The 16,879-nt window shown below is 37.9% G+C and overlaps 1 long non-coding RNA gene across 1 annotated transcript in view; it reads left to right on the top strand.

Annotated features, from left to right (window-relative positions):
- Positions 1-16,879, top strand: part of LOC138823011 (uncharacterized) — a 67,809-nt gene that overhangs the window by 4,467 nt on the left and 46,463 nt on the right. Inside the window, exons 3-4 of the long non-coding RNA XR_011370712.1 lie at positions 1,515-1,619; positions 2,130-2,214. This is a non-coding gene — a long non-coding RNA (uncharacterized lncRNA). The remainder of the gene's footprint in view (positions 1-1,514; positions 1,620-2,129; positions 2,215-16,879) is intronic.

Below are 16,879 nucleotides of genomic sequence, written 5' to 3'. Positions count from 1 at the left end.
GAAGTCATACATTCTGTTTGGACTAATGATACCTTCAGGCTAGTTGTGAAGAACCAACCAGCACTCAACAAAGTAGTTTTCTTAGGGGAGGAAGAGTAAAAGTCTAATCTATTGAAATCTCAAAATTTGGCTTAACACATGTCTTTCAATGAGGACAGATGTCAGGAGCAATTAATATTGGATAAATATCTATTTGTGGGGTATGGAGATTTTGAATTCAGTACTTTACCCTTTTTCTTTAGATTCTCTACTGCTACACGTCCAACTCTTGCTCTTTATTAATTTTGAGATAGGTCTCACTTTTTGCACACTCCAGCTTGGACAGTGATCCTCCTATTGCTATTGTGCCCCAATTGTTCTGCTGAGGTGGAAATTTTCATAAGCTTTCAGCCCCAGGTAATCACAAACCTCAATCCTACTGATCTCAACCTCTCCAGTATCAGGGATACAGGTGAGAGCCCTTGTACCTACTCCTAAGCAAAGATCTTAATATGATCGTTTCAAATTGGAGACCTATCCGGAAAACTTTGTTGTGAGGGAATTCAGAGTATTGGGATGATTTTTCCTGAAGAGTTGAGGGGTCCTTCTGTAAATACTTGAAATAAAGTTGTGACTTACTCCTTGGTAGGATCACCCTGGAAGAATTAAGTTATGCTAATAACTACAATGATTTAATAAATTCATGTTAATATAAACCAGGGCTTGGCAAATGCATATGTTTTCATGCTTTTATTTATTTTTTTTTTGAGATCAATTAAAAATGAAAAGAAAAAGAAAAATTCCTTATTCAAGGGCCAAATTAAAAACAGGCCATAGAAAAGATGTACAAAATTGACAGTAACCTATGTGTGGGTAAATGGTTTCATTCATCAACAGAGATATTTATTTAGGATCATAAGGGAAGGCCCAAACTACGGACATCCAGAATTGATCAAACTACTTTTCTCAGAATAAGAAACATTGCACTTATTAGAGTCCAGAGCATGATACTCCAAATATGATACCTTGACACACTATTTTGAATTTGACTGAGAGGAGAAAACATCAGAAGCAGGGCTATTTCAGATCTACCACTGCCACCCTTTCGGCATGCAGGTCATTCAACTGCAGCTCTTCCACTCCTATCTACTTTCAAGCAAACCGTACATTCTATCTAACCCTTCATTGAGGTACTTGTTCATTAGATGCTCTTTCCATAAGGAATCCTCCTATGTCCAGAAGGAAGAAATGCTCTTACCTCTGAAGACACACAGACACAGAAGATAAATCTAAACAAAGGCCTTTTCTAAGTTCCCTACACTTATTACCACAAGACCATATTATGCTTTATCCATTTGTGCTTGCTTGTCCAAAACTACCAACTCATTTACTAATTTTAGCATAAAATGTACAGATTTCCCTGATTCTTTAGATTCTTATTCTTTATGAAGATTCTTGTGTCTTATATAAAATTTAAGAGAGAAATGTGTTTGATTTTCTCCTGTTAATCTTTATTTGTGCATTGTGTTTTTCAGCCAGAGGTCCTAAGTGAGTTGAAGTCTCACTTCCATGCTACCTGTGATCTGAGGAAAGCTATTGCAATTTTGGGATTATTCCCTGTTGGCGGAGCCCAGTAAGGGGTAGGAACAAAATAATCCGTTAATCTTGGCAGGAGGTAGAGTTTAAGTAGTTAGGTAGAAAAAATTTCAATGATCTTGCTTTACTCCAAGTAGGGTAGACGTACATAGGTCTTACAGAGGGGTGGGGGGAATGAGCTGGAGGGCTTTATTCTGCTTGGGAAAAATACATTACTTGTTTGAAACATCCAGTCTCATCTCTCCAGATCACTCCCCTTTTTCACTGCAAGGTAAGATTAATATGGCCAGAGAGGTAATGCCTGACTGCTAAATATTTATGAACCTTGCAAGGTGAATCATTATGTAAGTTTCTGGATGTGCCTTTTTCATAGTCATTTCAGCTAATTATAAAACAGCCTTCGAGGTTTTTGTGGAGGTGAGATAGTAGGAAGATGCAGGTACCTTTATTGCAATAAAGGTCAAATTTTGTACATATGTGCAATTTTTGGCAGAAGGCTGAGAAATATTGAACATGCTCAAATACATTACATAAATAGCAACATTTTCTTTTAGGGAAAGCCTCTGGAATCTATTCAGTTTGAACAATGTGGAACCAGCTTTGCAAGATTGGATTTATCAGACAAACTCATCTTGCCTGGTCAGTGACTGTGTGTTTTGGGGGATGAGGGGAGTGTTGGTTCTGGGGCTTCATCTCAGGGTTGGAGCCCTACTCTTGAGCTTTTTGGCTCAAGGCTAGTACTCTACCAGTTGAGTCACAGCGCTACTTTCAATTTTCTTTTGGCGGGGGGGGGGGGTGGTAAGGGAGGTTGCTTAATTGGAGATAATAGTGTAATGGATTTTCCTGCTCAGGCTACTTTCAAAACACAATCCTCAGCTCTTCACCTCCTGAGCAGCTAAGATTATAGTGACCTTTTAACATCACACTTTGAACAGCTTTCTCATAGAACACCTATAAGTCCTTCCTAAAAGAAATCTTATCCTGACACACTCTATCCACCCAGTCAACAACAACTTCTTGCTTCCTTAAATTCTCCCACTACCAACCTAGGAGCTGAGGTTACAGCTCCTCATGTCCTTGCCAGTTGACTGAAAAATACTGTTTTATCCTTTTGCAAAAAGCTGAGGGCCACAGCATCAATTTCCATGAGCCCTGTATAGTAAGCCATTGCTCTCTAATGGCAGGATGTGATGGGAAAAATCTGTAATAGCTCAAAATAAGTTTCATAGGATTCTAACATAATTGTTGGTTTACAATAGATACTCAGTGACTGTTTGTTGAATTAAGATGTAAAATGGAGAAGAAGTACTATGCAGCACCATAGGGCTCTTCATTAGAAATTATCATGTCTCCTGGTTTTCTGTCCAAGCAGCATATGTTCCTCACACACTGCTTCTTATTTCTTTCACACCTTTTCCCATTTGGCCATGTCATCGCTTGTCATGAAGTCCCTCACTAGATAGAAAAATAAAACTAACATATCTTTATTTTAGAAATAGTTATGGCAGTATCAATATAAAATAACTCCACCTTAAATGAGATAAGAAAATCGTTTATTCTGAATTAAATATGAGCAACCATGGCACAGGAACATGGATTCAAGTCACTCAGGGTGAAATGTTTCCCTGTGAAATAGTTACACAAACTTTTATAAACAAAGGAGGCCATAAATCAATACATTTGACAAACACATTGGTAATGCATTAAGTAGGCAGTGCACAGCAAAATGAGAAGTCTTTCCTATATGATTCAAATGTTGCAAGTTTCAGCTGTGTGGTTGGTGGAAGATTGTGGTCCATTAGTCGAGGCAGTACACCCAGAAAAGTTTACCTAATAATCATGAAAACAGTAGGTTGGATAAAATGGTTGCAATTAATTATTTTTCTAAAGGATCTAACACGATATTCAAGGTAATTTTGTCTCTGGACATGCAAAATATCCCCTCTCAGTACCATCATTTTCTACTTGGACAAGGTCAGAGAATTTGCATATTCTTCAATTTAGATGAGGCATTCTCAGAACCTCGACTTCACAGTAGGTTTCGACCCATTTTTAAGTATCTAAAGGTTTAGATCCTGTCCTTAGAAAGGAAGCTTTAACATGATAAATTGAGAAGTTGATGATTTCACTGTTTTTTCCCAGCTACTCTATTTTAGCTATATAATTTCAAGGTAGTCCAAGTAATAGAATTCTAATAAAACTCTAGGAGAAAAAAATTGCTTAAATTATGCTATCTATTTCAAGCTGAGTTAAACTTCATTCCATGGTTAGCTAGTTGCTATATGGAAGTAAATATTTCCATGAATACTTTGGCTTAGTTTAATCTTTTGGCCATATTTTCATGCAATAGAAAAGAAACTTTATCAACAAATGGAATAATAACATTGAAAAAGATCAAGGAAAATTTTGTCTTGACTTTAGGAAAGGTGATATTTCATATTCCTGCTAATGTTTCCAAAACCACGTTTTGAAGGACAGAGAGAGGATTTTTTGGCCCCTGTTTTCATTCAGATTCAGAGGGTTTAACCTATGGTCAGATGGCTCCATTGCTTCTAAAGCTATGGCTCAGGAGAAATTTCATGGCAGAATGGCATGGTGGAAGAAAGCCACTGGACTCATGAGAGATGAGGGAGAGAGAGAGAGGAAAGAGAGAAGAGAGAGAGAGAGGAGAGAGAGGAGAGAGAGGAGAGAAAGTGAGAGAGAGATTACAATTACTTTTTGACTACAATTTTTTTCACATCTGCAGTCTGGCCAGTAAGGGGTCATTAATTTTTGTCATTTCCCTTCTACCTTAAGTAACTTTCCATTCAAACCTTTCTCAAGTCTATTGATGTTCTTCCTATAATCCAGGAATGCACTGCTCCAGTAGCATTCTTTGCCATGATTATTGAAACAAACATGAAAGACACTCTGCTTAAAGCCTGATTTTTCATATTTCTTTATATATACAGAAAATATCACTCAATTCTTTTCTCTTCAGATTGCCAAGTTGGAAGAGAATGCAGCTTTCTAGAGCTTACATAACATTATATCCCTTTCATGATTATAGATAATGATTTGCTGTTTGTTCATATGTGGACCTAGAAGTATCCCTTCAAATAGTAGCTATGAATAGAACTGAACTTAGAAGTCAAGAAAACGAAATCATAATCAAAATGCAGATGGGTTCACCCTGTCCTAGCACAAAAGTATTCGTAGGCTAATTTCATACTTGATGATGTGGAACTCTTTGACTTTAACAGCTTTGAGGTTTAAGGCTAGTATTTTGGAGAGTTTTATTATTTTTAGGGTTTGGGGAGATGGAAGGAAGAAGGGAAGAGAGTGGGAGACAGAGGGAACAAGAGAGGGAGAGGGAGAGAGTGGGGGGCAGAGTTAAAATGATCCTGAGATATGCATTTGAAAGAGATAATATCATCCTAAGGATGGACAGAGCATGACTTTTGTGTGGTAAAAAAAGCAGTTATGTATGTATATAATGGTATATATAATGTGTATATATTTATAATAGAAATAAGTACCACTGTAGCATTAAAATTTACTATATTTTTGTGTTGGCAACACCATCACTTGAACCAAGGACCTTGCCTGGTGGCTTTTTCAGCTAAGGCTAGAGCTCTACCATTGAGACGCATCTCCAGTCCTTATAGAGATAGAAAATGCCTAAAACATACTTCTCCAGGAGAAATATAAGAAGTAAAAGTTAGGAAACTCTAGTTTAGATAGAGGGAAAACAAAAGCTGGAAAAGAGAAACATGTAAAAGACTTCTTAAAATCCAGGGAGCCAAAGTCAACTCAAGGAAGTGAATCTGGTGTCACAAAGAAAAGACACAGATTATGTAGGGAGTGAAAATACAAATTAATTTTCAATTCACAACCATAAGTAGAACAGAACAATCGCACCAAGATTTGAGAGACAGTTCCTAGTAAAAGAAAGAGGAGTAGAAGTCAGAAGTTTCATTTAATAAATTAAGGAGAAGTAGATAGATTTATTTGATTAACTAACTTTATTTTCTATTAACTGAATGGCATGAAACTGCACTTTTAACTTCTATCCATTCTCCCAGGCATGATGCCTATAAGTATTAAGGACATTGAGAGAGGAGGATGCAGGCCAACCTGAATTACAGACCTTTCTTAAAATTCAAAAAGAGTTGTCGGTTTTTATTTATAATGTACCTAAAATGTTTTTCTATATCTGTGATAGGAGATTGTTATTTTGTTTAAGTTGACTAAGGCTGCTGGATTTCCTAGGCCAGAATAGGAAAGAATGTGCTGTAGCCAGGGCCAGGTTCACAGGCGTGCAACCACGCACGGGAAGCCGCTGCTGTACTTGAGGTGAAATTCTGTATATTCTCTAGCACAGACACCTGCACCTTTTTTTTATTGTCCTAAACCTTGAAATCAGGTGACCGGCCCTGAGAACAGAATGGCAGACACATTTAGACTTTAAAAGAATTCCTTACTCAATTTAATTTCTCAAGGCATTACAACAAAGCTTCCTGAGCCTATGAAAGCAACACACCAATGTCTCCTGCCTGGGTCCTCTGAGCTTTTGTCTGTAAGCTGTTCAAATTCCAAAATACATCTTTATCTAAAAGCTGTTCTATAACCAAAGTAAGCCTGAAATCATAACTAGATTGATCTCTAATTATAGTCTCAGCTTGGACCAACTCGATGATCACCTGATCACCATGACGAATTGCTAGACAGAAGTTGAAAGATGCACTAAAATACAGTATATGATTAATTTGTCTTATGTTAGACATCGGAGGTTTTTTGGGTACATTCCATTCATACAATGATACACATACATACATACATACATACATACATACATACATACATACATACATACATACATATATACATACATACATACATAATAGATTTCTACACAAGGCTATTCTCACAACTACTATCAACTATAAATTTCTGTCACTTTATGATTCAGAATGGGTGATGGATATGTATGACAGACTGTTTTAAGCAAATGTGGCTACACAAAGGAAAATTTGTGGGTGGGCCAAGAAGATTCTGCTTCTCATGTTTTGAAAATTCTCTGCAGAATCAATAGAGCTGGCAAAGCTGGTGTTACTGCAGATGCTGATGAACTTTCATCATTGTAAATGTGACTGTGGCAATGGCAAAGACAAATATTCACCAAGAGTGTTTTTTTGTGAACGCTCCTGGTCCTTAGGACTCTCAAGATAAGAGAAAGATCCACTTTTCCTAGCACAGGTCCTATTTAGAGATGGCAGCAGGGAGTCAGGAAAGAGGCATTCAGCAAGTTGAGTTGCCTTTCTCCCTCAGGGAAGCTACAGTTCTTTGCAGATGATGAGAAGAAAGTGTGATTCTCACATTTAATGAAATCCTGAAATTTGAGGATTTTAGTTAACATCTGGTCCGGAAGGAGAAACTCTGGGCAGACAATCTCCCTGCTGCTGGCTGGCTGGCTGCTGGTAAAGAAGCCTCAGGTCTCCCTTTCCAATGGAGGTAGCAGGAAGGGAATGGCTCCGTTCCATTTACCCAGCAGGGAGAAGGCAAGCAGGAGGAACCCATTCAAAGTGCAGGAGACTCATGACAGCTGGCTTGTGCCCTTCTCAGCCAGTGTCCTCTAATCAGGTAGCTGTTCAATTATGTCCAATGAACCCTAGCTGAGCAATTAAAGAAAAAAGAGCAAAAGATTTCAGAGAATGCCTTGGCTGGAAAAATTGATAAATTTGCCTTTGGTTGTGACTCAAGGCGCTGTGTAAGCTGTTAAATGTTACCCCGGAGCTGTGGCTTAGTGGAGCTTTTAAAGGGAGCTTACCCTTTTCAAAATGGATGGGCTGAGATCTGTACCCACAGGGAGCAGAAGTTCTCAGTCCCTTTTGGTGTTTCCCCCTGTGTTTCCCTCCTCTGCATGAGGACTATCTTTCTGGGTGGTTGGCAGTTGTCATTACAGTGGTTCAGTATGGCTGTATTTCCAGTAATATGCCACTGTATCTTTTCCTTTTTTTGCCTTCACTCTTTGAGACTATTTTGATTTCAGAACTCATCCAAAGAAATGTTTCTTTGGTCATTAGTTCTTTCCTTTCCGTTGCATACTTTTCTATCTCCTCTCTCATCTGATCCTTCTCTGCTGCAGATGACCAACCAGACTTTTAAAAACAAGAGGATCAGAACAAACAATGCAAGCAGCATACAGAAGCATGGAAGGGAACCTTGAACTTTGTTACCCTGTTTACTGAGAAAACGGCTGTGCCTTAGAATATCATTATGGGGCATGGAGAGTAGCTTTCTCTATGGATGGAGTTGATAGAAGATATGTTTGTATTTTTTGTAAAGGGATGCAAATATGATGTTTCAAAAGCTTACAAATATTAGAAAGCACTGACATAAGAATTCCATATATAAATCCATGTTCTGGAGAACTAAAGATGGGTGTGAAGTGTGTAGAAATAAAAACAAAAAGAAAAATCTAGGAAAAGACCATCTTAATAATACTGATGGCAATAGGCAAAATAATGATAAAGGTATGGATAATGGCTAAATTAAATATAGGATACCAGAATATGCTACTACAAGATAGGCCATTTTATTGTAAGGCTCATTTTAAGCTATTTTGAGAAGATGCAAATACAAGAGTTCTGAAAGCATAGAGTAAAAGATATTATTTCATTAAAAGAAGTACATTGTTTCATGAAGCAACTTTTGTCAGGTGTCAGGGAATTATGACTAAATCAGAAGAGATTCTGGAGAATGATGTCAGCAAGATAGTGGAAGAAGACTGTGCAAGGTTTGTCTTTTTTTTTTTTTTTGGTGAGTTGTAGAGCTTGAATTCTGGGCCTGGGCACTGCCCTCAGTTCTTCACCTCAAGGCTAATGCTCTACCACTTGAGCTACAACAATACTTCTGGTTTTGTGAGTGGTTTATTAGAGATAAGAGTCTCACAGACTTTCCTGCCTGGGCTGGCATTGAACCATGATCCTCAGATTTCAGCCTCCTGTAGAGCTAATATTACAGGCATCAGCCATTAGCATCCTGCTAAGGCTTGTGTCTTGTGAACACTTCAATTTGCATAACATGTCCATGAACAACAACAACAACAACAAATCCCTTCACCAGGGCAAAGGAATCCAGGAGAATGATTGTTACAACACCTGATTATTTCAAAAAAATGAAAAGGCACATTGAAGTGGAGAAGGACCAGCTAGCTAGCACAGCAGAGTTTGCAGATTAATATCTTGGATGTGGGTGAAGCAGAAATAAGTAGCTGCTGTTTCACTGCTGTCTCAGTACTAACACCTGTCGCCCCCTAGTGCCCCGGCCCCTACTGTGGACTGAGATCAGGCTAGCCCTGGTGGACTCAATGAGCTCTGTTTAAAGACAGGTCAAGTAGAGGAACAAAAAAAAGGGGGGGTAAATAAAGTGATGAAAGCCTATTCAAACATCAAGAAATACTCTGTGCATTGTGGAAATTGAAGAGGAAGCAGAGAAAAGAGAAAGGGCTGGAAGCGTATTTAAAGAAATAAAGCCAAGTGCTGAAGGCTCACATCTGCAATCATAGATATTCACAAGGCAAGATTCTGAGGATTATGATTCAAAGGCAGCCCATGCAGAAAAAAATCATTAGCAAAAACAGGGCTAGAGGCATGCCTCAAGTGGCAGAGTGCCAGTCTAGCAAACATGAGGCTATGGGTTCAAACCCCAAGAACTACGGAAAGGAAAGAATGGAGGAAGGGGGGAAGAAGAAGGTTGGAAGGAGGAGGAGGAGGGGAAGGAGAAAGGGAGGAAGGGAGTGAGGGAGGAAGGAAGGAAGGAAGGAAGGAAGGAAGGAAGGGAGGGAGGGAGGGAGGGAGGGAGGAAGAAAGGGAGGGAGGGAAGAAGGGAGGGAGGAAGAAAGGGAGGGAGGAAGAAAGGGAGGAAGAGGAAGGTAAAGGAAGGAAGGAAGGGAAAGGAAAGGAAGGAAAATATCTCCCTGAAACACCTGCCTTTTGTCCCTGTTCCCTGCTGACAAACATGGAATAACAGAAAAAGTTGGAAAATGGCAGACTGATCACCTTATTTTATTGGAAGGAAGGAAGGAAAGAAGGAAGGATAGAAGGAAGGAAATATCTCCCAGAAACACCTGCTCTTTTGTACCTAGATTCTTCTTTTTTTAGACAAATTATAGCTTCTAGACAAATTATAGCTATGTAGCCCAGAGCGGCTTTGAATTCTTGATTATCTTGCCTTCGTTTGTGAAGTATTGGGATATAGGATTACAGCCATGCACCAAAATATTCAGCTTACATACCTTAATTCTTAATGAATAATCAATGACATTCTGTCTTGTCTTTAATTCATTGTGACAGTCATATGACAAGGTAAAGATAGGCATGCTCTATGAATGACTTAGTCTCCTGCATGGCCAACCACCCACATAATCAACTCTGGGAGTATAAAGAAAAATCAGCATCCCTAGTAAAACAAACATCATGTAATCTAGAGACCATTTCCCAGTAGTACAGAGAATGATATGTTGGTGATTATGGTGACTCTTATCCAAATCATAATGTCATGTAATTCCTCACTGTTGGCAGCATACAAAAATGTGTCAGTCTCCTTCTTTAAGCTTAGAAACAGTCATTAAGCCCAAGAAAAGAGAAAATTATGTGTAGATAGGTGTTAGGTGTGTACCTCTGGGTATACGTATGTTCTGAGAAAAGGTAAGAATTACCTTGGCTTTATAAGGATGTTCCTTACTTTACCTTTCTTGAAGAAATTTATTTTTTTCCCTTAAAATTAAATGTGTAACTTATTCCCCTCACTCTAAGAAATATGAGGCTTAATAAATTTCCTTACTCTAAATACAATAAAAAACAATATAAAAATGACATCTAAGTTGTAATTTAATAATAGGAAAAGTTCATATGGAATAAACTATTATATGACTTTACATGGCTGCATTAATTTTATAATCTTAAAATTATGGCAGGATTGCTGTGGAAGGTGCTGTTTTCAGATTGATCTTGATCATGAAGTTTTAAACTCTCTGTGCCTTGGCACACAATGTCATTCAGTCCATACCTATCATAATCTCCTTTACAGAGTAAAAATATGGGCTTTGAGTACACTAGAATAGTAATGTGCCTGGAAGCTAACCTTCAAATACGTTTCCAGAGATGCTTGGAATTGTCTCATTGGATTCTACCCATTTCAATGTTATTGCTAAAAAATAAGTAGGGAAAAATCTTACATTAGCTCCCATATTTCACAAGCCAGAAGTGAATACTATTAAGGCAAAATTGATTGAAAAAATCCTGTAAAGTGTAATATACTTTTTTTTTAATTGTATTTTATTTTATTTGAGAACATACTGTACAGAGGGGCTACAATTACATGGGCAGGATAATGCATACATTTCTTACCAAGCATTGCAGCCTCCTCCTTTGTTTACCCTTCACTTCCCTTCCCCGCCTCCCCCCTCCCCCCACCCAATTTTACCCCCCTCCCCCCACCCAATTATACCCCCCTCCCCCTCACACCGACATTGTAAAGCTGGTTTTGACATAACATTTTGTACTTCTCATTGTTGCAACAGGTCCACCTGAATCCTTAAATATACTTTTATATCATCCTTGCTAGGCAAGCAGACCACCCTTCAGCCAAAATGTTCATAAGGCACCCATGACAACCAGGCAGTGTTAATCACACATAGTTCTTCTTACCATAACTTACCCCCCCCACACACACAAGAAGGGGCTGGAGACTCAGTTCTGTCAGACTCTGTTATCAATAGGAAAGTTCCATAATAGAACTTGGAGGTACAAAGTCGAAAGTCTTCAGTAGAGAATGTACACTCTTTAACATGACTTGGCTTCCTTTTTCTCTGGTCTAAACATTATTTACTTTAGCAATGATTCCTTATTGGGGTCATGCCTTTCCTATTTAGTCCACCCTGATTTATGGTGATGCTGCAGAAAAGCTCAGAGTTTAATTAATCCTCCTCCATTTGCAGGCATAGACACTCCCTGCTGGGGTTGGGTAGATAGTGAAGATACCAAGGAACACAGCTTTCTTCTGCACATGCTCACACTGTCCAACACGTCTGTGTGGTATTTCTCTGCTTGCTTTGGTATCAAGTACCTTCTACACCATACAGCAAGTTATACCCAGGGATCAAATATCTTAAACTTCTATTACTTGTGTCCAGGAGTATGCAACCTAATTGAGCTATAATAACCAAGAAACAATAGCACTATTTTATTTCTCAGAGAGTTCATTGGTTTCTGAATAACTCCAATTTTTTTCTCTTACTCACTAACCAGTATGATAGTATCATTTAGTATAATGGCACTGTAATCTTCTGAAATATCTTCTAAAAGAGTTACAATGAGCAGAATATTGATTAACCAAGATTATAGTATTTTGTATAAAATTATTTAAAGCTATTTTAAGCCTTATATGGGGACTCCTTGCATATGTTCACATAGGGGCACCAACATGTATGAAAACATATCCATATGGTATATTCTCTATACATGTCAATGCCAAAACAATTCAAGATATATAGGCGATTATTAAATCATCCTTAATTAGTTGTACAAAGGAGTTGTCATTCAACAAAGCAGTTTATGAATACAATGTCACTCCTCCCAATATTCTCACCCATCCCTCTGCAACCTACCACTTCCCCATTTGTCTTAAACTTTGTAGGATACATATTGAGTCTTTCACTTCCCTCTCCCCTCCCTTCTGCTTTCCACACAATCATATAATCTCTGTAACACTTTAGTTCAGCCCAATCTTGTTTTGTGATATTTCAAATAATTCTATTCCTTTCTTGTTATTATTTCCAATTTACCATCTTGTACAGAGTTTCTTAACATGGAAAAACTATATTTTTTTCTTTCGATGTGGTCTGATGCTACATCCTTTATTATTGTATCATGTTTTACATAATCAACTTGCCTTAAACACCTGATTAATGAATAACAGAAGAGATAAGGTTATTGTAAGTAAGAAACAATTATGTGACTCTTGATTATGCCTGCAGTAATTTCACAATCTTCAAAAAACATTATTTCCATCATAAGGAGGTAAATGGATTTCTGTTGAACATGGATGATTGTGACTGAGAATTTTTGTAGCAACTTTTCCCTAACACACTTGTCCCACTTAAAGTTATATGATAGTTGTGTATGGCATAGCAATCATAAGACATTTTTAATCCAACTTTTCTGTAGTTCAGGACTTTAGTTGGATGACTAAAACATTATAATTGTGAATATAGATACTGTGCTAAACTTCTAATATTCTTGGCAGTAGCTTTTTCTTTTTGTTGTTGTTGGTGGTGGTCATTGGGCTTGAACTCAGAGCCTGAGTGATGTCCCTGGGCTCTTTTGCTCAAGTCTAGTGCTCTACAACTTTGAACCATAGCCCACTTCAGGTTTTCTGATGGTTAATTGAAAATAAGAGTCTCAACCACTTTCCCGCGTGGACTGGCTTTGTAGGACAATCTTCAGATCTCAGCCTCCTGAGTAGGATTACAGGTGTGAGCCACTGAGACATGTCTGGCAATACCATTTTGATTTTCCCTAGAAAAATACCTTTTTTTTTTTTTGTTCTGCAATGCCTGACAAATAATACATGACAACACTGCTGTTACATGAATATTCCTTTCTTTCATTCAAAATGGGAAGGTGGATCAGTGACAGCGTGCTTTTCTCACATGCATGAGGCCCTGGGTTCGATTCCTCAGCACCACATAAATAGAAAAATATGGAAGTAGCACTGTGGATCAAGTGGTATAGACCACTAGCCTTGAGCAAAAAGCAGCTCAGGGACAGTACCCAGGCCCTCTGTTCAAGCCCCAGGACTGGCAAAAAATTTTTAAAAAATGAGTTCTCAAAATATTTTTAGCTTCTCATATTTTCAGAGCTTCTAAAGATGAATAATATTATTTGGGATGTTTTGCTTTCCATTTGAACAAGGGCCAGGAGGTAATGGGCAAAGACAGAAAAGCTGGCCTCCCGTGCTTTGGTATCTTATTATCCTATCTCATGACTTCAGTGAGCACCATTCAAGGAGGCCAGATGCATCACTCAGGGAGAGAGCCTGGAGGAGGGACATTGTTATCTTAGGTATTCATTGCTGCTGTTGATGTAGTCATTATGAGGAATAAAGATATCCACCAACTGTAGGATGAATCAGACACTGCCGTCTACTATAATGGAGAATATCTTAACAAAGAAAAAAATTGGGACATGCTTTTCTCTGGAAAAGAACACAGTCCTATCCAAGGACAGAACTGATAATAAAGAGTCAATAGGGATGAAACAAAAACATCTGTTCAAGGCAGGCCAATACACTTGGAGAAAATGATGTAGCCTTAGATAGTAAGATAACAATGTAATAGTTGCCCTGCCTATGAAAGAAGACTCAGACCCACAAAGGCTAAAAAAAATGAAAAATTTTAATAATTATGGAAGTGAATTGGCATTTGATTGAAGAAAAAATTCTGGCTCAAACACTGAAAATAATGATGCCTAGGAGGTTGGAATCTCTAAAGAAGAAAACACTTTCATATTTTATCTGTCTATCATTTTGTATGTAAAATGATATGGTGCAATTTCTAAGAAGCATTATTAGCCTATCAAAACATCAATACATATGCAAAAGCAATCTTTGGTGACATTCCTTTAATACCTGTAGGACCTGTGGTCATTAGGATTTGAATTTGGCCTTGTTTTGACTTTATGATCCTATGTTTACTTGGCACTATTCAAATTTTCTCTATCCCCATGGAAAACTGTTAGGTCTCATGTTGAGTTCATTAGCATTGCCCACTAAATTAAAATGTAGGAGACAGCTTAAAAAGAACAAGAGAACACTACACTCTTTGTTAATGAAGCATCTTAGGTGAACATTTTTCTCCCCTAATCAGGCTGGGAAAAACAATGCTCCGTTCAGCAATGCTCATGCAGGAGAAAAGAAGGGAAGGAATCACTGATTTCATAAATGAAGTATTCAGCCTCCCAGGGAGGGGTCTTCATTTGCTGAGGTGTATGTGGTGCATTTGGCTGATTGCAGTCTCAAATACAGCTCAGTGCCATTAAATGTGTCTATGTGGAGAGTTTTGAGATACCTTAGGAAAACTAAATTTTGAGAAAACAAGCTTTTGAGTGATGATGATGAGTGGCCATAGGCTGACATACATGACCGTATCTTAGTTCAGACTCTCCAAGTTTCTTCTCTGCAATAGTATATCACCCTTAAAGATACTGACAGCTGGTTTCCAGGCTGAAGATACCCGCATGCCCAGGCTCCAGCTCCACAGTGATGGTCCTAGGATAAAAAGTGGATCATGTCATGTCAGTCTTCTACTGAAAACCCTTCATAGCTTTCCATCCTCAAAGGATAAAGGGAAAAATCTTCAAGTAGAGAAATCTTTGAATAGACTTAGATGTAGTTGAACATTTTTGTCTTGTTTCTTGCTGGCCTTCATCTTGTACAAACGTTAGTACTAGATATACCAATGTTCATTTCTATGAACAGCGCATCAGATGTCAAATCATTGTCCATGTGGTCTTATCTCTCTCAAGACCATGTCAGCCTTCCTTATCACTCTTACAGCTGTTACAAAACTTATTTGTTCATCTAAGACAGCTCCCGCTGAGTGTGACATCACACACCTGTAATCCTAACACTTGGAAGACAATGGGAAAGGGATGATCAAAGGTGGCCAAGGCACTTAACAAGGCCTTATTAGGAAAAAAAAAAAACAAAAATACATAACCAATTAACAAAATTAATGAGTTAGTAACTTAATGAACAAATAAGCAACCCTATATATTCTACATGCACACACAGTCTATTTTTTCACTATAATGTACAGCAATGAAAATGACCATGAAAGCTAAAATTAAGCACAGTGATCTTAATAATCAGTGGAGAACATTTAACACTGATTTTATCAAAAATATTTAAAATGAAATCATCAGATAAAATTATAAAAATAGGGAAAAATTAATTTAGTATAAAATAATGAAAAACATGAAAGAGATGGGAATGATTTTTTTTTTAATTTGGTAAAAAATAGCTTGAACAGTGAGTGTTTCCCTACCTCCTTCTCATGACGGCAACTTACAATAGAAAGCAAGAATCAAAGTTCATGTTTCCTTTGATTTACATGCTGAAACTGGGTCTGCAAAGGTGAAAGTGTTAGGAGGTGGTAAGCTTTGGTAGGCGATTATCCAGAAGAACATATGCCCTTACAGAAGAGGTCCTAGTGAGCTGACTTGCACACCTCACCCCCAATTAAGTAGACACCGAGGCCATGAGTTTTACTAGGCAGAGAAGCTGCCAACACCTCAGACTTAGACAGCCTATGGAACTGAGAGGAATTCATTTCTGTTGTTTGTAAGATGCTCTGTTTACAGTATCTGGATCAGCCTAAGACACTTGATAAATTTTCATGCTCCTAAATTGCAATCCATTTCCAATGTTTTATTCTGTGTACTTTGAATATCATGAGAATGTGTAGGGTGTTTTTCCCAGCATCAATTCCCCCTAGGTATCTTCATCCTTTCCATTTAATCTCTTTCTTTATCCTATTTTTACTGAGTTCCTCAGGATACATACCCGGGGAAAGGACAGCAGTAAATTAACATCCCCACAGTTGGTTATCTTTCCTGTGATTCTACATTATGTTACTACAGTTGGAAGTTCACTTCAATGTCATCTCTTTCTGATTTGTGTGTGTGTGTGTGTGTGTGTGTGTGTGTGTGTATGTGTGTGTGTGTGTCTGTTAGCCATTAGCCAATTTTCTTTTATAATCATTTGTACTTGTAAAGTGTTATATAAGCTCATTATTAAAAGACTAGGCAACACAACTGCACCTTTGTTGTCTTAGGTTATGAAAGCCTGAAGTAGACCATGGCAATGTGCATAAGGATGAGTCAATATGTTGAAGCCATACCCAAGAGGTTAAAAAAAAAAACAACTGCTTATTATTTTACTGGATTATAGGGACTGAAAGAGAAGAAATGGTCAAGGCTTATTTTTACTTTCTTACTTTTACATTAAATGAAGCAATTGCAAGAAAGATACAAGTTCCTGTAGATGCAAAGTTCTAGTAGTAGAGTATCTGTCACACAGCTGATGTGTGTTAACTTTTAACTTTTACTTTCCTAAATCATCTGACCTTCCTTTTTATGGTCTCGCTAGACCACTGACTATACAAACTAATTCCTTTTGAAACCAAGAGTATGAACTAAAATAGTTTTAGAGATGGGGGAGGGCAAGGATGATAAGGGGAAACAAAGGAGGAGGCAACAAT

The sequence above is a fragment of the Dipodomys merriami genome, unplaced genomic scaffold, assembly GCF_024711535.1.
Source record: "Dipodomys merriami isolate MVZ:Mamm:240054 unplaced genomic scaffold, mDipMer1.0.p SCAF_12, whole genome shotgun sequence".
Taxonomy (NCBI): domain Eukaryota; kingdom Metazoa; phylum Chordata; class Mammalia; order Rodentia; family Heteromyidae; genus Dipodomys; species Dipodomys merriami.
The sequence above is the reverse complement of the archived record's forward strand: the minus strand, read 5'-3'. Positions and strand labels throughout refer to the sequence as shown.